Source organism: Neodiprion fabricii, chromosome 1 (assembly GCF_021155785.1).
Source record: "Neodiprion fabricii isolate iyNeoFabr1 chromosome 1, iyNeoFabr1.1, whole genome shotgun sequence".
NCBI classification, from domain to species: domain Eukaryota; kingdom Metazoa; phylum Arthropoda; class Insecta; order Hymenoptera; family Diprionidae; genus Neodiprion; species Neodiprion fabricii.
Window position 1 is genome coordinate 28,034,529 of NC_060239.1, and position 22,405 is coordinate 28,056,933.

The 22,405-nt window shown below is 49.0% G+C and overlaps 1 protein-coding gene across 4 annotated transcripts in view; it reads right to left on the minus strand.

Moving 5' to 3' along the window:
- Nucleotides 1-22,405, minus strand: part of LOC124187955 — a 52,529-nt gene that overhangs the window by 21,683 nt on the left and 8,441 nt on the right. The window contains exon 1 of one of the 4 annotated variants that reach the window (XM_046580166.1): nt 20,811-21,009. The exons of 2 other annotated variants lie outside the window; for them this stretch is intronic. The gene's annotated coding sequence lies outside the window, so the exon portion shown is untranslated. Of the gene's footprint in view, nt 1-20,564; nt 20,588-20,810; nt 21,010-22,405 lie in introns of those variants that run through there. One more of the 4 variants, XM_046580167.1, reaches the window with a different exon arrangement.

A 22,405-nucleotide genomic window follows, 5' to 3' on the forward strand; every position in this document is an offset into this window, starting at 1 on the left:
ACCCGCCACTTACTCACTCGCTCCCTGGCTCTTTGTGCGGGTAGGCGAAGGCTGCGTTTGCCCGTCGAAACAAATCCGCACTACACCGTTAAAAATGATTATAAATTTACCAAACATTTACTGTACAAAAGAGTCGTCAAATTACGAAATCAGGTTGCAAATTTACAAATTCGGTGAAGCGACGTAAATTGCTATGTATTATCCTTATACTTACGATAAGAATGTTTGATTTTACTAATATTCATAAGAAACCACAAAAAAGTAATTTGAATTTAGTAAATTGTGTAGTAAATTTATTTTATTCGTATCTTGAATAAACAATAAACGTGTAGTGAATTTACCGTTGCGTATCCGATTAAAACTTCCAACACAGTGTAGGAATTTCCATACAGAACTTTTTAAGAATATAGCTGCATAAAATACGAATCTTTTTCCGAAATCCTTGCCATCGCAAGTTCGTACAATAAATGGCACTGTACGTACATATGTCTCAAAAACTCCGAAACATCCTTGCCGGTAGAGATTTTGATTATTTATTTTCAATTTGATTTTCTCAAGAGTGCGGCAAGTCGCAGATTTCAAACGAACCGAGGCGCTTGTTCGATATAAACGCGTGAAAATCTAGCCCCTGTTTGATGTCACCGAATACGTAATATTCGGAGAGACTCCCGGCTGTGTATCGATTCCGAGCCATCTTCGATGTGTTTTTGCATAGTGGGGCAAACAGCTAGCTCTTCTCTGAAATTAGTAGTAGGCCTCTCTCGGTCTCGGTGTAGGTGTATAAGCGGAGGGGAGAAAAAATTGGCAGCAATAAAAATAAATTACATGCGTCGTAACGCCGGGTAGTTTAGTGGGAAAGCTGCTAGGTATCCATCCCGCTTGCATACTTTGGATCCTGATTAAAATTGGGGTGCGATTCGAGCGATTTCGACGATTGCCCTGCAGGGCTGCGGTGCTCGGGGCATTTACTTTCTTCCGGGATCAAGTCCCATAAATCTCAGGACTGCATCCCGGCGCGGGATGAGGCGAAGCTGTTCGATGCAAGCTGATGGCTAAGTAACGCGGACGTTATCTCTCGTTATCCTTTGTACTTCACGTCTACAATAATTACACCGGACGCCATTGGATCTGTGCAGTCGAGAACATCGGGTTACCGCATCGCAAGGAAAACTAGTCAAGCTCCGCGACGTTGAAAAGCTACAAATGCTCTCCGCGCGGATCGACGTGGCCTCGACGCTGCGGCGCCGGACTCGCGCGGAATCTTCGCAACCGGATCGGGCCGCTAAACGCGTGTAATCACCGTGCGTTATTACTCGCGATAAATCGCCGGGTATAATTGCACCTTGTCGCAATTATCCGTTTATGATTGAAGATTAAACGATACGCCCAAGCTAATTAGTATTGTTGTCGCAATCCGTCCGCGGTTGACAATTCTGCGCGAGCGTTATCAGACGCTGAGCTCCTTCCTTTTCTTCGCCTTCTTTTTTACCACGGACACCGAGGTTGAAGCAGGTTTCACCGTCCGCCTATGGACCCAGGCGCCGTCGAACACGCGCCTCTTCTCGCGTTACGTAAATGTAGGTGGGAATCGTTGTGCAATACCCGTCACCCCGATGCCCACGACGTCTCGTCCGTTGTGCGCGAAGAGCAGACGTGAATTGAGGGGGTGGCAGCCACGACGATGTAAGAACGAACAGCCGATAACTCTGGGCCGAAGTCTTACCGCAACAAGCCGAGGTGTTTATCTTTCGTATTGCGAGCACCGCGCACCTATGTACCTACACACATACCAATCCATTCGTGCAGCGTGTGGGCGAAGCGTTTCGCCGCGGTTTCTCTCCCGCCTTTCCATTCTTGTTTCACACCGCTGATTCCGCAGAGCTCGGACGAATACCCGTGCGATTTCCCAACACGTGGGTACGGATAATTACAAGGGCGAAAAATAAGGGTAAGCGAAACAGCGAATCGAGTGACAAGCAGCTGATCCGCGGGGACGCTTATTTATCCGTCGGTTGTGACTTCGGCACGGTAAACACTTTACGTAAGCGTATCATCGATCAATAAATCGCAGCCTACGCAAAACGCGTAACCCACCTTAGGTATGCCTATCGTGCAGCAGGTCTTTTCGCAGCGTTGGGTACAAGACACGTGCACACTTTGCTGCAGTTATTACGCGAGTATTTACCCGTATCCATAAAGAGAGAAACACGATGGCCTCACACCTCGGCTGTCTTTCCGCACCTAGGTGTACCGCATTCTTTGACTCCGATACGCGTGCGGCAATGATCGTTGTAAAACGAGTGTGGACGCCACTTAAGCAGGACGACCTATCACCGGCTCATCGCCGTGGACACTCGTCCTGACCGCTACAGCCAAATGTCAGGGTCCCCGAGTACACGTTGCAATTATAATAGCGATGAAGACTCTCTATCTTTCAATTAATACCGCACAAAGATGTTTCCTTGGATGTAACTGGACGCGTGCCACGGACCCCAGCGAAGATCCTTATATCGCGTGACAATGTTCCGAAACATGGTAGCGGGGGTCAACCGATTAGTATACATTCAACGATACAACGCGCTCTGCGATAAGTACGTTGGTTCCTCCCGAAACCAGACTCGATTGATAAGCTAATTGTCAGCCGAGCACGGTGGAGTTTAAATCGCAACGCCGATGCATATTAATTCACAAGACGTCAAGGCCCCAAGGTGTTAGCGAAAAGAGATCAGACTCTTTGACGACGACTAATCACACCACCGGTCGCTTAACGAAAAAGAGATTTAAAAAAGAAAAAGATAAACCGAGCACGTCCACCTGTAGCAGAAAACGGAAAAAAGACGAGTTTTTCCTCCCGAAAAACAAGCTCGTGACGGGCCAGACAGCGGAACAGGTACATCTCATCGGGCTGATTAGCGTGGCACCCTTGCCCGGGGCGAAGGCCAATGGCACCCCCATCGTCCAGGATGAGGATGCGGGTGGTGTCTGTCTGGTTTTCCGTAGTACGCGATGGCGCGCGCGCGCATCGTGTGTGTACGTGTACGTGTACGTGTGCGTGTGCGTGTGTGTGTGTGTGTCGGGGGTGCGAGGGTGGGTGCGGGTGGAACGGCGGGGGCGGAACTGGGTACGCTACTTGCCGGAGCGTGGCATAAATATGTATGTATCATCTGCTGCGACCTCAGACCTGCCCCACTACCCGACTGGGTCAGACCCATGCCTCATCACAATGAGCACCTTACACTCGACGCCGATTCAAGTGGATGGCGTCAACCGTAAGTCCGACGGATCTCGCGTCTCATCGTCAGCTTTGCGGGATAAGTCGCGGTCAGGACGATAATTGCGAGTCCGGACAGACGAGTTGCGCTCGCGAAGTCTGAGATCGGTACCTTTCATCTCCCGATGCAAGTCTCTGTTCACACGACACGGGATAAAATTACGTTTTGCTACGAACTGCGCCACGGGAATGGTGGACGATGGATCGATGTTAATTCACGGATCCGAGTCGCGGTGTGAAAAAGCGGCGAGACGCGGTGATCGGGAAGAACGGGCGAAGTTGGGGACGTGCGTGTCTGCGGTAGACAAACGCGGAACTGAGTGGTCCGTTATATTATACCCGGCGACGTTAACCTCTCATGAATACATGCAAGTCGCGGGGCGTCGCGGGCGTCGCGACGGACGGTGGCGCGCGCCCGGCTCAGCTGGGTTCGATCAGTGACGTTGCACGCGGCAAGTGACGTACCTAGGTGTGACGTCACGCCCGGGGGGTTTGAGGAAGGTCCGGAACCTCGGTACCGGAGGGGCGCATAGTGCCCTCCACTAGGAGGCAGCGGCGACGGCGGAGGGGTACCTCTTACATATTTATGCCGCGTTCCACGCGCAACACCCACAACCCTGGCCCAGAGCGTGGCGGACCGGGGTAGAATGGCGTGCGGGGAGCGCCGACCCGGATGTCGGCCTTGTGCACGGGGGTGTCATGCTAATCAGTTCAGTTCAACGTTAACCTGCCTCCCCGATCCGTCGAGCGATCCTCTCACTTCCGTCCCGATCCCTCGCCAGTATTGCAGTCGGCCGAACGAGGTCTCGCGATTCGTTCCGCGTTTTCACCCGGAAGAAAAACGCGCCGCGTATCGAGAAAATATGCCGGAACGATGCCGCAGCGTCGTATATCCGATTTGTCATTATTCCGCGGTGCGGTTTCCCGGAAAACTCTTGGAAGATACCAGATCTTGGCGCACCCGTGATCCTATCGCCTCTCGGACCGTCACTCTTACTCTCTTGGGTAGCGCGCGAGCGCAAAGGAAGCGGACTGCTGGTGTATCGTAACAACGCTGCACCCTGGTTTATGGTGCCGGACCGACGGACACGCGTGTCGTCACGGCGTACGCAGGATGTGCGTGCTTCCCTTGCCTCCCCCTGCAGCCTTTACCTGCTGCGGCCTGCGGCTTGTGCTACTCCGAAACGGTTTCTTTGGGAAAAACACGTCCGTCGGTGCAGCGTCTGTCCGTTGCGGCCGCCGCGACGGGCACATAAAAGTCCCCGTCATCGCAACCCGTTGACCGTTTCCGTTCCACCTCTACGGAAATATCTCGCATCAGTCTGTAAATCAAGTCCTGCACTGCGAGTACCTAGGAGTCGCTACGTGACCCTTTGGATCGACGTCGAATCACCACCGTCGCTTCCTTTCAACTACCGAGACTGCGACGTCTACCTTCTGCGTACCTGCCGGTCTGACATTTTATTCTGATGATTATTTCTTCGTCCATAAGCTGCTTGCAGGTTATCATAGCAGTTAACCAGACACCAATGATTATGCTCAAATGAGATGCACAGGTCGCAAAATATCTCGCTCGTCGATGCAAGAAAGAAGAAGAAAAAGAAAAGGAATCGCCTTGAGCATAATAATTAGTTGGTAAACATCGTTTCAAAAGCCTTCGTTGAAATATATGTGCTTACGAAACTCGAACTAGAAAGCTTAAATTGATCCAGGTCACCATACGCGCATTATACGAGACTCTCGATTTCCTTTTGCAACGGTAACGGGAAATAAAAAAGAAAAAAAAAAAAAGTAGAAAATGATATAAAACAGATGAACATCGGTACTATTTTAATGAAAACCTAAAACGATATCATCGCGACTGAATCTCTTAGAAAGTAACGATTTACACTAGAGTGAAGCCGTGTTTATATTAACTGTCAGTACCTATTTTAATTAACGAGCAACGATATGTGTAGAGCGATAAGAAAGGTATGTAATTGCGTGCTGCATGTATATCCGTAAGCATTTCCTGAAACACGCAAATCAAGTTACGTATTACAGTATACTGTAGTCCGGAGCTGGTATTAGCGTCAAATAAACGAGAATCCCACCGGATGTCGGTCCTACAGTGAAACTTATCGAGTGATTTCAACCCTCGGACCCCGATCCCCGAATCCTCCGGCTCCCGGTCCTTCTCGCGTATGAGTTTCCACGTCGTATTACGTGCCCGCGGGAAGCCCACGGCCCTCGGCGGGTTTCTCCCTGTAGAAGTCTCAGAGGCTGACGCGAGCGTGCAGAACGCGAACCGGGCTAAGCGCTTCGCTGCAATTTTTCTCGCCACATACGTGACGGGAATAGAAGTGAAAAAAAGAGAGAAGAAGGCAAGGGAGGGAAAAAGACGATAAAATAAAGAGAGAAAGAAGAAATGGAAAGAGAGGCAGGGGTAGAGGTAGAGGGGAAAAGAAAAAACGAGAAACAGCGAGAGAAAAAAGCGTTGCGAATTTCCTCGGGTAGGCGCCTCTACGCCGGGGGATGTAGGTGACTGTGAAGGGGGCGGGGGGTGGATGACTCGCTAGGGAACTGCCGTATACTTCCTTGCCTTTCTCCCTCTGTGGAGACTTGCTCGGTGCCCCACCACCACCTAAAACTTTCGACTAATACTCGTATACGCGAGTCGCCCGTCTATACGTATAATATACGTGAGTTTTATTGTTTCTTTTTTTTTTTCTTTTATTACCTGTTTGTTAGTTAGTTTTTCTTCGCCAAACGTACGGTGCGGGTCGTAAGTTTTTCATCTTTTACGTATCCACCTCGGTTCAAATTGTTTTTGCTCTTTTTATTGTGCGGCTCGATATTATTATGCAGCGTTATATATCTATATTTTATGTGCGTATATATTGCCCGTTGCGGGAAGCAAGCGCCACGCAGCTGATACACCTTGACACTTCTCATCTCGGCCTGTTTGTCTCTTTTTCGTGTATAATAATTTGAAATTAATAGCTCATCAGTTTGCTTATTTTTTAATGCCACGTGTAGCTGTCCGATTGATCTCCTTGAGTTTCGTCGAATCCCGACAGCTTTAATTATATCGTTTAAAGGTCGCCACCGGGAAGTACAAGGCCGTTCGGTCCGTGGCTGATGGATAGACGACTGTGGCTGTCACTAAGAAATTCCAATATTGGCGATCGTCGCAACGCGTCGAAAAATCTGTCGAGAGTAAAAACGAGCTGCCTGTTTCCTTCGCCTTGTGCCGCGGTTATGCTGTTATTTATAATGCGCACACACGCCACGGCCGGTGAATCGGAAACTCGCGCAAACTATATTCAGAGACGAATATAAGAGACGTCGAGCATTACCGAAAAGTAAATCAGACGCTATCGACATCCGTATTAGATCGCTAAGTCTGATTCGCATTGACACGAATCGACCCTCTGGGGCGGCAAATATGATTGCTTCGCCTTGCTTCGACTCCCTTCCTCCCCCCGTCGTCCGGATTCCGCAGGGCGAAGCGTGGAGGGAAGGGGGATTAATGCCACCCTCGGGACACCACGTGGTGGTTCCTCTTCTTCGAGGCAGCACGTGTGCGCCGCCTATCAGCCGCCTTATCCATTTTATACGGCTTTTACCCTACCGTCGATTCGCCGTCTGGAATCGCTCGCGTATGCAAATTTTTTTTCTCTCAAATTTTTCGAGAAAACGCGAGATTCCGCCAATACGATTTTGGGCCTCTCGTAATATATCCATGCAGGACGGCGCGACGCGAGAGCCACCGGATTCCGTGAAACTGAAACACGGTATAAGCTCATAATCGGACCCCTCGATCGGTGGAGTCGGCCGGAGATAGCGTGAATCGAAGCTGTATCGAAATCGATAAAAATATCGGCGTGACGTAATCTGAGGCAGAAACGATGCGTATAGGTAGGTACACACGGAGTTTTCGCAGCCGCCGCCCCTGCAGCAGCGGAAGCGAAGGACTGTTTTATTGTGTCACGTGCAAACGCATGGCAACCCCAATATATCAGCCGGGCAAGGGGGACGTCGATATCCTCGTATCAATCATTAATAAGGCCCGAAACCCCGCAAACACATAACCGACCCCCACACCCTCCCATCCCCGCGAAAGATATTGCCAACTGCCTTCTCAGGATTGATGGAATTTTAGATTCTTCTACGTGATTTCTCGCCGCCCGCGCCGCCTGTGTACCGACACACGTATAACGCTCGCGCGGCTTTCGTCGACGCGGATCGAAATATCGTCAAGTTTTCCTACCCTAAGTAATCGCCGCCGAGACTGGGAGAGGAGAAATCTTGTTGCAACCGGTATGTATACGTGGTGCCCGGTGCAGCGATTTGAATCCTATGAAACGAGGGGTGAAATTCGCGGTCGAGGAAAATTCTTCGACATTAACTGGGGAAATCGAACGTTCTCGTTAAGTTCCAAGTGCCAAGTGTCAAGTATCGGAAAACCGTCTTCATTCGGCCGAACATTCCACAAACGGAATCTGAATTAAGGGCTGATATTTTGGCTCGCTGAGAAGAAGAAATTTTCATCTTTCAGCCAAAGTTTTCACCCCTGCGCGCATAACGCAAGATGCACCTATATCGATTCAAGGTAAAATTTAACAGGTACTATAAATCCTCCGGCAGAGTTTAAACTGCGCGGGTCTATCTCGAACGGCGTGAACCGAGTGAAGGAAGATAGGGACAGTGACACAATTCCTGCCGAGAAGCTAGAGTGTGCAGGCCGGTAAACCACAAGTGTAGCCGGACCCCACCCACAGCTCCTGACCCCCTTCTTTTCGTCGCAAACACATGCCTATCTGGGTTCAACACGCGGCGTCGAGCCGAGTACCTACACGGCTGTAACGGCCCGGCATGCACGTTTATCTACGCAGAGGACGAATATCTCGGATCTATGTGCTCGGGTCTCGTGTGGGCGAAAAGCACACACGCAGCCGCGGGCCGAGCGCGGAACGCCACCCTCGCGTTTCCCGATTTCAGGGCTCCCCCGAGTGCCGACGAGGGGTTCTGCGGAGGACATCCAGATATGGCTGCGGTTTAAAACGCGAGGATATACCGGGAACCGACCCGAACCCGGTCCGCCGTTTCGCACGAATCAGCAGAAACCACTTTACTTAGGTTTCATGCCCCGCCATGGTGCAGGGGATTACATATGTGGCCTCGCCACGATCGTGCCTGGGGAAACCGCAAATCTATACCTTCGCACACGGACGATATACGTGCTCGTATTTATGTCATATCCGCTACCCCGAACGCCGCCGCAGCCAATGGGCTGTCCCGAAATCAAAAACTTTTTTCAATACTCAGATTATCTCAGGTATCCAACCACTGACGTTATTTATAAGTCGTACGGAGATGAAAATGGCGAAAAGAAAGAGAATACTGTGATAGGATTATAAAATACGAAGGATCGTGGAGTTTACAATTTTAACTATCTCGTTTGGGCTTCGACGCGATTGCCGAAAGTAAGGGTTTTCAAAGTATTCTAGCAGTCATCCTTAATTGAAAGTCAACGTTTTACATTTAATTTTCCGCGACTATTCCATTACCTACTAGAAAAAATCATTCGTACAACCTATCGTATGCAGATATTTTCAACTTGACATGAAACACCGTATCGACTATCAGCCCTATTCTGTAAAGAACTTGATACGTACTATCAAATTTCGAATATCAAATGTGACATTAAAGTGAACGTTGACTCAAAGAGTGCTTAGCTGATGATCCCTGTACTAAATAATTCAAAACGTGCACCCCGCGGTCGGCAAATAAAGCAACGGAAAATCGATGAGTATAATTGCAGAGATGAATCCAAGAGTGATACCGGCGCATTCGACCAAAGTGCGCATAGCGTGCAGTGTCGAGGCATAACGAAATAACGCTGGATCTTCCGAACGCGGGAGCGGTCAGCGAATAAATTCAGATAAATTAGATCGAGGTGAAAATAAAAGAGCGCGCGTATACCTCGACACAAATGAACTGAGCTTGGGAGCTTGGTGGCGGAGGTGCTGCGAGGTTGTACGACTCGGCGAGTGCGGCAGAAGCGACGGAGGCGGCGGTTTCGAGGCCCTCGATCGGAAGCCCCTGTCTTAAGTCTTCTCGCAGAGGCCGTTTGCGAGGAAGATAGCGAGAGAGGTTCACGCTGCAGCTGAGACACGCACCGAAGATGTTTGGTCCCTTCAAACCTCGTTCTCGGTTCTCTGACCGCGTGCTTCGTGCGAGTCAGCATCGCCCGTGTATTCCTCGGGCCAGATAATCAATCTACAACCGTCCCTCCGTCGCCCACCTTCTTCTTTAACTCCTCTTGGGCCTGGCCCCGGTAACTTCTCTCGCTCACTCCACGACTCGATGCCTCGTCTATTTATTAGTCCGGCTGCTTCCAACGGCGTCGACGTCCGAACCCCCGGGTTATTTATTCCGTTTATTTATCTCTTTTACTCCGCGATCTGCAATACGAGATCGGAAATCGTTTAATCGTTACCCCGCGTCAGGATACCCATAAAGTTGTTCGTCTCGTTACATTTTTCATTCAGTTCCCGCGTGTTACACTGCTTGCATGAAGATACATGAAACCCAATGCCAACTTGCCAAGGTGTTCCAAAATGTGCGTAATGTTCCTTCGCTCTTTCCTTGAGGAACAATTCTCTCGTGGGAGTCATAAATTGAACAGTTGGAGAGCAAATTGTATATTAAAGGAACTTGACTGAGTGATATGCATACTCTTTGGAATAACTAAAATCAACGCGAGTCAAAGTTATTCTATCCGGTCAGGAAAACGCTGAAAATCCCCTAAAACGCTCGGATATAAATGAAAATCATATGATGAAGTTGATATTAATACAAATCGCTATAAATCAATGCGAAAGAATTGAAATCGTTCGTTTCGTTTCAGAAAAAATAGCTCTTCGACTTGACTCGATTCGTCGTCGAATTTTTCTCCAAAACGGCCGCGGTCGACAACCAGAAGTGCAGAGAAATGGGGGATCAGTTTTGCATGTTTTTGAGAGGAAGCAAAGCGTTGCGTATAAGCTAGACGTCCGAGGGTGAGGCACCGAGTAGTCATCGCGAAGACTTATGGCCTGAGTTTGCGGGAATATTCGCGGCTATAAAGTTTGGTAAGGAAGACAAACGCCAGTTCGATGCGGTGGCTATACTGCATCATTGATGCAGGCTATTCCCCAAACGGCCCTATATCCGATACCGCAAGGCTGCTCGGCTCGTGATAAACGTGAAATATCCACAGATCGACGGAGTTGGCGGTCAGCTTATTTCCAAGAGTCGAGGTGGACGAGGTTCTTCCGATTCCTGGCACCGACGCGCAACTTCATACTCTGTTCGTTCCCGACTCACTTATGGATAAGATAGTAGCTGCGGAATCCCGGTCTACTATATTTTCACCTAGTAGGTTGGATATTTCGATCAGGATAATGTCTGGGTACAATAATTATGCTCTATAGCAAACTATCGCGCCAATAAACGTATATTTTTTAAATCTAACTTGAACGATAACCGGACTTGGCGGAGTCACGATCGCATAGATGGTCAAGAAAGTTGGGACGGTTGCTGAAGGTACGACCGTTCTCTCCAAAATTCTTTTTCTGTCTACATTCGGATCGAGTATTTTCAAAAGGGCTGACCGTGGTTAACCACCCTTCCACACTCAGTGCAGTTGATTTACCACATACCCTGAATGCATGCGAGGAGGCTACCCACGCATTTCTTCGAAGGTCTCGACTCAGGCAGCTTTCTCTGTTTTATGGCTCGCAGCTGAGCGCGGAGCGTACTTGCCCTTCAGTCCCTGGTTACGGGTACTATTTTAAAACTACTCGACAATTGCCCTTACATACTAAGAGGGAAAAATGGATTTACCCGGCTGATTGCGGTCAGTCGTAAGCTCATGCGATTTTCCCCGAAGTCGTTAATTTATACGTGTGTGCTCTTACACTGCCTACCTGATTTTTTTTTAAATTGGAATTTTATTCAGATTTTTTGCGTGAATCGCCAATGAGTGACAACGAATAAAACTTAATTACCGGCGAAGGACTGCGGAAAAAACATGGCTTTCAGCCTACAAGTGGTGGTTGCTGGCATCTACATTTTTTTTTTTTTTTTACATAACGAGGACTGAATAATTGAACGCGATAGACTCCGAGCTATCCAAATTCTTTCGTCTTTTGATTAATTTTGCGCCTCTTTTTTTTCAACAGCGACATCGAACTCCAAAGCCACGTGCCTGAACTTTCAGCACCGATAATAAGATGGCCGGATGGCCAAACAGTGGGGCTAAATTACAGGGAAAGAAGAACGGTCAACCGTGCGGGGGTAAAACGACTGAGAAAGAAAAGATTTCAAATCTTCAGTCCCATTAGGACGTTTTAACCCAATTATTTTTCTTGTTCAAGTCGCGCACTGACCGCGGTCCGCCTATATACTAAATTCTATTAATCGAGATGGGTTCAGCTCCGCGGTCCGGACCCTTAGGGCCCTGCAGGGCTCTTTCTACAGCTCGTGAGATTGCCCGAGCCCTATAAGGCCCAGACGGGCGGCCGCGCGGACGCTCCGGGCAGTAGCCGTAGTAACAATGCGTCTCGTAAACATAAACGATGCCGCTTCGCGATCTGTTTTTTCCCCCATCCGCGGCGCGTGTTTCAACCTTCATAAGCGGGCGCAACCGCGATCGGTCGCAAATCGATTAGAAAGCCGCGGGGTAGCCGTGGCACGATTTTTTCGAAAATTATATGAAACTACCGAAAATGACGCCGCGGCCGCGCCGCCATATCTGGGCCTTAAATCTCACGCGTCCAACTTTCAACGTGTAGTCTGCAGGAACATTGGGTAATTTCCACATTATTTTCTCTCAGCTTCGCTTCTTCTCCTCTCGATCTGGATCCAGATTTGCGACACCAGCCCAGAAGCCCCCTCCGCATCGCCTCGGCCTCCGTAAGCACTAGTCGCGCACCCCTTCCGCAGGGTGAGACGAGCGCTCGACGCAACGGGCGAAACCGAAGGGCGCCCTGGTCCCACCGGAGCTGCACGCGGGGATATCGGAGGTCCGGAGGTCGGACATAAGACAGGTCGTTATCACTCCAGGCCGGGGGTCCGATCGGCTGGGCTCACGGAGCAGCAGCAAAGGCCTCCGAGCCTTTAGCCGCTGAGGGGCGGCGGGCGGAGGCCAGGGCGGGACGGTCCATTAGGCGGTATCGGGACCATCGCACGGTAGCACCACGTTCTCTGCATCTCAATGCCTTCGGCCCGAGAGCACTGGTCCAGGGCCTCATCCATACGCAGGTTGGGATTATTTGGCGGTGGCGGAACGCGCCGCCTCCTTGCAGCCGCGGCCCTGGACTCCGGACTCCGGACAACACCGGTAGTCTCCTGATCCACTGTATCTACTCGAAGGCTGCGCTCGCTTTACGTACCAGTCTCTGTAGCAAGGTGTACTATATCGAGGGCTCGACTGTCGGAGCCCGGTCCGTCTTCCGGTTTTTATACCTTTTTCACCGACGTATTCATACCCCTGCCACCTCCCAGCACCGCTTTCGAACAATCTCACGCCTTCTATTTTCCTCCAATTTTTATACCTGCGCCGAAACGTTTTTTTCTAATGATTTTATCTGTATCTACGAAATCGAACTATCGTGTCTGACGCCTGATTTGCATAATTTATATCCCGATAACCGTTCTTCCTGTACATGGAAGTTATCATGGGTATGAAAATTGTATACGGTTAATTTTTTCAAGATACTTTTAATTTCTTCTCTTTTTCTATTATTTTTAACCAATTCTCGTGGTTCGAGTTCGTCGACTGTTTTGCAAGAACTGTATAAATGTGATAATCAAATTGGCCGGTGTTGATCATATTGGTACGAGTCTTAATGGTCAAATAGAAAAATCAGCATGAGGTTCTTGTAGTCGAGTCGAAACTTTAGCATCGGATGGTGTCTTTAATACCACAAACAGACACGAAATCAAAATATAAGCTATCGAATTCCACACCGTAATTTTTTTCACAGTCTACGTAATGTTTTGATACTCGTACTTCGAGCCTGCTTTACTCACGTGTTTCATACGTGAATAAAAAAACAAAATTGAAAATCCAAACATTACAGAAAATGCAAATTTTGAATTCACCTGAAAGTTGATCGCATGAAATGAACAAATATTGAAATTCAACAAGTAATTCAACTAATTGTACTGAATCAATTATACAAAGTTCACAAACACGTCTATTCTTCAAAGAATTATTCCTGAAATGAGTTCAAGAAAAAACGATAAGTTAATTATCGCCACACGATGATTTATGATTATTGAATTAGTAATAAATTCCTAGCACTTTTTTTATTTTTTTATTCCGCTTTTTCAGGTCGCGGAGAAGGGCGATGATGCGATACGCGCTGAAGGAGAAATAGAAACGGACGATTCCCGTCGGAGTTTTACAGCTAAGAAATTTGTCTCCAACGTTCCAGATTAACGACGGGCCGAAAGCCATAGGAACGGTTTTTTAAATAGCGGGAATTCTCAAAGTCCTGTTATCCCGTTTTGACTCTATGGAATTCACGTAACCCGAATTCCCGCAAGTTAAGAAACGATACATCCGAGCCGAAAACACGGTGAAAACAAGGAGTCGAAACTATCGATCGCAGTATCATATAACACGGAAATACATGATCGTGAATTATACACTGCTTAAAGCAATTAAAATTTGGACGAGTGCAACGATTTTTCATCTCTGCGACGTCGGGCAGAAATCCAACAGGTCGTAACCGAGTAAGGTGAAAGATCGCGGCCTAATTCAACATCACGACCCGAAAGAAAGGCTGTCCGCGTCCGATCGGAGGCTCGGTTTTTATCTACGCAGTGTCGGGGCCCGTCTAAATCTGAAAAATCCATTAGTGGCTGTCGCGCGGCACGCCGAGAACCGCTCTGCAGGGGCGAGGTGAATCTGGGGCGTAAGAGAGGGCGAATGCCGGTGCCCACTAATGGTCGGCTTAACCGGATTATGAGGAATTAAATTAAGGGAATCGTGTTTGTTTCGAATTCGGTGGGTAGTGGTCATCGGGCGAACGTGTACGCTTAACGAGCGTCGCCTTTCGCCGCGGCTCACCGTCAGACCGCCTGCATCCTCCGAATCCACGAAGGAACCGACGACGTCGCACGAACTCCAAGGCGTCCACCTCGCCTAGGCGAAAGCATCGGAGTTCGTAGGTTTGGTAACCTTCGAAGCCTCTCCGGAGGTGGGGAAGTCAGGTTACCTTGCCCGTTACCACGGCTCCTCCGCAGCTTCTACCTCAGATACAGCTGCCGTCGTCGAACCGAACTAATTGACCCATCCACGTTGAATTAAAACGCTATTACCGAGGCTGGTATCATTTGTTGCGGCACCCACACGCCCGCGTATGCACCTCGGCCACATTTTTAAAACCAGGAGATCGTTCCCGCTTCTAAGATATACCTGCCAGTCTGGAAAGGCGCGCGGTGTTCACCCACTTCTCGCGTGCCGTGTATATAATCCAATCTCTTTCCGCTCTTATTTATTCCTTGATCTCACGATCAGGTAGTGTAAGTTGTGGGAGTTATTAGGCTGAGTAACGTGCACTGTAGTTCTGGAATAAACTCTTGATCTGGTCGCCATGCGCTCTGATTTGTTTCCATGTTTTTTTTTTTTTTTTTTAAACTATTTTCAATCCATTGATCAATCTATTTTGTTCTCATCTCATCGCCACGACTGTCACAGCTGTTGAATTGTTTCCACTACGGAGCTAAGTACCGATACTTGAAATTGTCACGAATAAAATTCAGCACCAGGACGATCTAAGATTCACGTTCCGATTTATAAAAACTCGCCACAACTGTTCTCCATTTCGAATAACTATTTTTGTACCATCGACCAGGTCATCGCGAGTTTTAACTCTTGACGCGGTCTCCGGGTCCCGGGTAGCAAATCCGATGAATCATCTTCGCCTTTTCTCTCTATTGAGCTATCCGCAAGTGCTCGATGATTCAGAAGGCCACGGTTCCCCGCCCTGAGTGCTGCAGGCTAATCGGAGAACGTTTATCGTACCCTTTCGAGGGATCGCGTTTTTCGACGATCGGTCCATTTTCTCCGGCACTGAGACGGATTCCTGAAATCGGCAGACCCTCGACCACGGGCGGTCATACCGATCATCGCACCGCGCTCATAGTCGCGCCTCGCCTTACGGCGATGGGCGAAACGCAGGCGCGCCTGTCGAAGGCCGTTTGGTACTCCGCGCTTAGCCGAGGCGAGCTGAACGACGACGACTAGATTTTCCTGTCAATAAATCATGGTGCGCTCACGGAGCGACCTCGGCATTTCTGCCTTCGACGCCGCTCCCTGCTGACTTGTCTGTCCAATCCGAACCAGACTAGCTATATACCGGCAAAACAGAAACGCGCATCGCTCGCCTCTACAAGTGGATTTGACGCAAAATTTCCCCCGTCACTTCCTTGTATCCTTCGCGCTGCTCTCCGATCTTCGGAATTCGAGTCTGTCGATATAAACAAAGATCCAGAGGCCGGGTTAATTATTTCAATTAAAACGAAGGCAGAAGAATCCGGCGGCCCTCGACGCGATGTTCACTCGCACCCGTAGGCGAGGCAAGACCCGAACGACCAGATCGGCGGGACACGGTCCGAGAATAGTTCGGTGTTTCAGAGTTCCTCGGGGTATTCGAGACTCTCCTGATTTCCTCTAATGAACCAGAGATTAGAAGTTGCTGGTGGTTCGATCGGTAGATATCGCCCGCAATTAACGCTAAAATGTCATCAACGAGCCACCCTTTATTTCTCGGTGGTGGTGAGGCCCGCAGGCTCGTTGTAGCGATCCGGGGTCACCCGAGCGCCAAGGGATCGCGGACGGTGCATCGGACACGGCGTTCCGTTTTATAAACTCTTAAATTAGTAACCCCGGAGACTTACGGGAGGCAGAGCAAAGCAAAGCAAAGGTCGACAAGCCCCTTACGTTACTTAAATACAGGTGTCCTCATTCGCCCGAAAGGATCCCGACGTATCATGCGACCGATAATTAATGATCGCGAATTATCCCGCCGCAATTGAGAGGATCGATGATTTTTTTTTTTTTTTATTCAGACCAGTATTAATAGAAGTGACACTCGCACGGCAGAAATGATGATATCACTCCTATTGACAGGGATCTTAAACTGCAGCTGCGACAGCGTTCCGAGGACGGACAAGATACAACTCGATTCTCATGCGATCGATCGATTTACTTCCACTTGAATCAACCGGCCCTCGGAGGGTCAGTGTAATTGTGGCGTCAAGGGGCGCCCACCTGTCGCCAAGTGGTGCGAAAAAATACTCCTTTGAAACACGCAAATCGGGATGGAATCTTTTCTGACGAACGATCCGCAGAAACGCGAAGGTACTCGTAACGGCACGTTGCGAGGAAGGAGATTAGCGCCGGATGTCGAACAGAGATGTTCATCCGATGCAAGGATCGTCGCGGCGTCGCTGCCGTCGTCCCTCGTTACGTACGTACACGTTGTAGTACACTCGCAATCGGTCGAGTCGTGCACACACGCGAGAGTAAATCGGTACCACTTAGCCAGCCGGGTATACCGAACTATGCGACCCCTAAGTATCGTATGCTTATGCAGTTACGACTAAGAATAATGCGACCGGGGATAATTGAACGAATTAGCAGCTGATACCCGACGCCTTCGTAAAGCCGCCGAGCTCGATGCCCTTTGGTCAGACTCCGTGGGCCCTACGGCCCCGAGACTCGCCACTTGGCTCTTGGGACTGGCGACTCGGGGGGCTCCGAAACCAAGGCGCCACTGCGTGCAGGTAGAACGGAGCTTAATAAGACGTCGTGACTCGACGTTATGTCAAGGCTTAAGTGATCGGTTAATTGTACATTAAACCGTACATAATAGAATTATCGCCGATAAAAGAAAATTAACGATTCGATGCTCTATCTGTATTAGCTGGGTAGATATACCCAGGTTTATGGTGTTTCTATGGTATTGAAAATATATTATCTCTATTACGCTCTTTTATTCCGCTCCCTCTCTCTCTCTCTCTCTCTCTCTCTGTTTTTCTTGCTCTCTACAATGCTCGCACTGCCTTCGTACCTCCTCGTTTTTCAGTGTTATTGTTGGTCCGGTGTCGCCGCGTTTATTGCTACAATCTCGCGTTTACTTCTCTGACGATATCTTCGGAGATAATCTTGAACGGAGATACGATCTTATTACCCCTGAGTTACTTCACGTGGACTACCGGGGCCCCTATGGATGTACCCGCAACGTCCTAATATTTATTCGAACTGCCGTTTAAACGGTATACGGTAGGCAAGCTACAGCGGTTTTAATCTGTTGTTCAGCTCCAGGAATTTATTACAATAAAATCATCTCGTCGGTGGGATTCATTAACCGCTGTTAATTAAGACATTATCAGGTCATAATGATCTTCGCGGCTTAATGAATGAATGAATGAAACACGCCTCATAAATAATTAAACCACCGATTAAACCGCCGCCCGTTCCCATGCACAAGTTATAAACAGTGCGGATCGCTCCCGGACTGCAAACTATCGTCGACCTACGTCAACCTCCTTTCTTCTCGACGTCATCGCCACTTGCCTAACGACTCCACGTGTTCGTCCATCTTGCGTCATTGCTCGCAATGCCTCAGATTCGCGGCCGTAGCGAATATAATTATATACGGTTATTCCGAAATGCAAACTTACAAATTACGTGTCAAAAAAAGAGCAGGATCAAGTTCAACACGTGCCAACTAATGTGGAACGGCTCGTCCGCAACGGTAGCTTAGAGGTTCCGTTTTCGCAACTGGATGTAACTCGTCCCTAACAAGTTGGAGGTCAGGGAACAAGTGGCAAAGGGGGTCGGTTCTCTTCCCGAGCACAGTCTGCGGGAAGTCTCGAATACCGGGCGACACGTCGCTTCGCGTCGCGACGCGTCGCCGATCGTGCCGTCGCGGATGTATTATTCAAAGCGCGAAGAGAGGAATTAACTCGATGGCCTGTATTTCAAGAAATTCCACTCTATTCCCGAGCGGGCGAGGCGTGCCCTTCCTGTTTGCAAATAGCGAAGAGGTTACGCGCGAAACGAAATCGGGAACGAGATTTAACCCGCGGTGAACTTCACCGTTTTCATAGTCGCCGGGGCACGTATAACGTACTTATACGGCTACACGAGTCCGCAAAAAAGTGTCAGTCGTAATGAGGAGGTGAAATAAAAGTCGCAAGGCACTTGGCACGTCGCCGTTAAAGCGCGGAACGTCGAAGGCTCGAAGGTAACCCGTACGCGTTACAATTATTTTAGAAACACCTCTTCGCCTCCGAGGTAGAAAGGCATGCCAGGTACCGTTGCCCGTATGTCGCGCAATTTTTCATCCCGCAACTGCCTGCCCTCTTCGTAGCCCGGAGATCTGCTTACCTGTCTAATTTTTATTACCCTCAGCTAGGCCGCTCGCTCCGATTAGTTTCAATTAATGATGGTCACACTCCGGTGATTCCTCGATAAACGCGATTACTCGCTATACTTCTATGCTAATTCTCCGGCTGTATAATAATCACGTAAATTTAAAGCTACGCGTATGTATACGTGTGCGATAAGATAGCCGGCTAACCCGGACGGACACCTGACTATGATATGACGCATAATGTCCGCAAAGACGACACTTGCTTTCGCATCGAGTGATTCTCACCTCCGTAGTACTGAATTTATGTACCTAAATTTTTACTTCGCAGTGGGTATTTAAACTCGACGCTAATTGCCGCTGCATCGGCATCCGTGGTTGTACAGTAAAACTGCAAGTAGGTCCGCAGCTCAGCCGCATTCTTCGCGTTTGCCATTCGAGTTGGTCATTCGAGATGCGATTCTGAGGTAAAGGGGCGAAGCACTGTACGATGCACGGCGTACGGATATAAATTTTCCAAACGAGTATCATTCAGGTTTTCACGTCGATATTATTTTGCAATCAAACACACGCGACCCAATCTATCAATCGCTTACAGCGGCGCACTGCGGTTGGCGGAAAAACGAGGTGATTTACTCGGAATAGATCCGACAGTGAGCGGATTTCACAATCGGGCAAGTGTCGCAAGCGAATTTTTCTTTTTCTCCGTTTCAATTTCTTTCCCCGATCAAGACCGCGATGACATTTCTCTTTATTATGCATTTCGGACGACGACAATTGCGTGCCGCTTTATATACCAAAGTCACGCACCTATAGCCAGAAAATGTTGTATACAGCCTCGATACTGCTGCTTATACTTTTCGGTCTCGGTGATCGCAGAACAACCTTCCACCGCGAAAGCTACGATCGTGGAACATATATCCGTCGGCTTCGGCATAAAAACCGGATAGCTTGACCGATGTTCCGTTGAGGGTACACGTCAACACCCCCCGATCCCGTGACCGCGTTGGATTTGCATTCAAGTGACCGTCGTGTAGTCATCGAAGTGAAGTTCTGAGCAAACTCCAACTTCAAATAAATATTGCGCAATTATATGTGACCAGGTCTTTACGAGGGTTGTCAAGCGTGGCCTGCGTCTAGGAACGCACACGCGTGTGCCCCCCGTCTATACATATTCAAACGCATACCGACATACGACTTCGACACGTCTAGGCATGCGTACCTCCTCTCTATACCTGCCGTGGCGTGGTTAGTTTCTCGACTGAGCGCCGTGTGGGATCCTCACGCTCGTGAACACACGCTCGCGCATACACCAGCCCACGTTCGTGGGTATGAGTAGATTGCGTACGTGGCGCACCCAAGGCTCACTTTGTCACCGAGGCCTCGATCGCCTGCTCACATGCCCATTGGCGTCGACGCCGACGCCTTATTTCCATTTCCTATGATTTGCCCGGCCGATATCAGCCTGGATCCGACCAACTGCCTGCAGCCGATTTCAGTATCCCTGTGAGAAATGAGTGACGTTTGAGAGCGCATGGATCGGGGAAATCGAGAAATTAAAAACCGACGCTAACCGCGTGGAGATTCGTATCCGCCTGCGTCGATTTCTTCGCGACAAAGAGCTGCAGCTTCGACGATTTTCCGGGGACTTTCTGTAGCTTCGCAAATATCGGAACTAAGGAGAAGACCAGGTGTGAAATCCCGGACGAAATGGCACGCCATTGGTTACGTTGGCAAAAGCCATTCGCGCGGTCCGTTCCCGTGTGACAATGCGCGTGGCTTTTGCCGTGAGCCGTGCAAGGACCAAAGAGGTTCACCACCACCGGGACAACGCGGCGGCAGTCAAGGATGGCCGCCAACTTGGAACGACTCACCTACGGGCCACCGTGTCGCAACAACGCAAGATAGTCGGATCCGCGTCGAGCTGATTCCATGCCTAAGTCGGACTCTGTCCGCGGCTGACGTTCAGCCGATCGTTCGATTTGCTCGTCAGTGATCACGAAGTCCGTCACCCGAATCGGGTCGAACAGGCCTCGTGATAGAATTTGATCGGCTCGTTATCCTTCGGTCTGCCTGCGTGCAGAAAGACAGTGGCGCACGAGCGTTGTATAAAAATTTACCTGAATTAATCCCATTGCTCTGACGGCTGATGAGCGGAAAAACGAGAGGCGACAATTCACCGCGATTGGGTAGAGCAGCTTGATTCACGTTTTGTTCCTGCAGGTTTAATTGGATCGTATCAGCACGACGTTATATACCTACCTATTCCAGTTTATACTCGAGACCTTTTACCACCGAGACGTTATAACGCAGTAGCGTCTTGTTTGTTAGCTAACTGACACGAATGCGAACTGCCTTCGTGGCTGGTGCCATGCCGCGAGTGGATATTGCGTCATCAAAAACCAGAACTGCGTAAATCGTCTCTGGGAAATGGACGCGAGAAATACTCTTGAAAAGACGGTCAAAAGAAGAAACAAAATACAGGCAAAAAAAAAAAAAACGACGACAGCCAATGCAATCGATATACGTCTTACCGCAAGTCGGATTTCGTAGGTCGCTGAACTGTAACGCTTACAAGAACGGAAAGCTTCCCCTGTAATTGCGTAGCATTTGCGATTTAATTATAATCCACAGTGCGAGTAATTCCAAGGCTCAATCGTTGGTTATACCGGCAGACAAAATGGAGCTCGATTCTTTTTTTTTATTTTTCCTGCATCTTGTTGGTGGTGTTAACGCTGCGAACCGGAGAACCAAGAACTATTGGTTCGACCAGAATTTGTCCTCGGTGCACACCGAGCCAAGTGATCAATCCTCACAGACACATTACCACCGTACAACGTCGACAGCACGACTCGATAGACGTGAAGAGTCTTCGACGAGTAATCTCGGCAGTCGTAAGGATCTCGCAGGTTTACAGGAACGTGACGAACAATATTCCGTGACGTGACGCAATTACTAGTATTATTACTGCGCAGACAAACATCTCAACGGGTTCTCGATATGAGAAATTAAAGAGGTAGTTAAAATCTGATACGTACTTCGAACCGCGCTTTGACGAGCCTATACATTGACGAAAGAACGTTTTGTTATTACAAAGGCAATACATACACATGTACGTACGATGTACCAGGAATACATGCGGGTTATATTTATATAATTTATTAATTTTCCAACCGGGGTAATGTAAACGAAGAGAACAATGGGGGTGAAGAATATTTCTCTGCTGCGAGTTAATTCGGTTGTTCTCTTCTCTTAAATCGTCGCTTTTTTTCGCTTTCAATCTTCGCGCGTTTTTTCAAGCACAGTGACAGGTACCTGGGTATATACAGATATACGGACAGACGCGGTGTTGTTATATTTGCACGTATTTTTAACGCTGCTCCGTCCAGTCCTCAACGAGACAGCCAGCGGCCGCGCGGCGCGAGTGAGTGTGGCGCATGCAACGTTGCGTCAAATGTTGTGTTTGTTTTATTAATGCGGGTCGGCCTTCAGCTTTCAACTAACCATACGCACCGTGGCACGGTGTACATGTGTATGCCTGCATGATTAAATATGTAACCTGGCTACGTAATACAGGTATGCAGCCATGTGCGAGGGTGGATTCTGTGGTGTGCGTTAATGTCCTTTGCACCGCAGTTACAGGCAACGCGTACACCGATACCGCAACATCTCGTATCGGATCTCTGACCGCAAAACCGAGTCCGATTTTTAATAT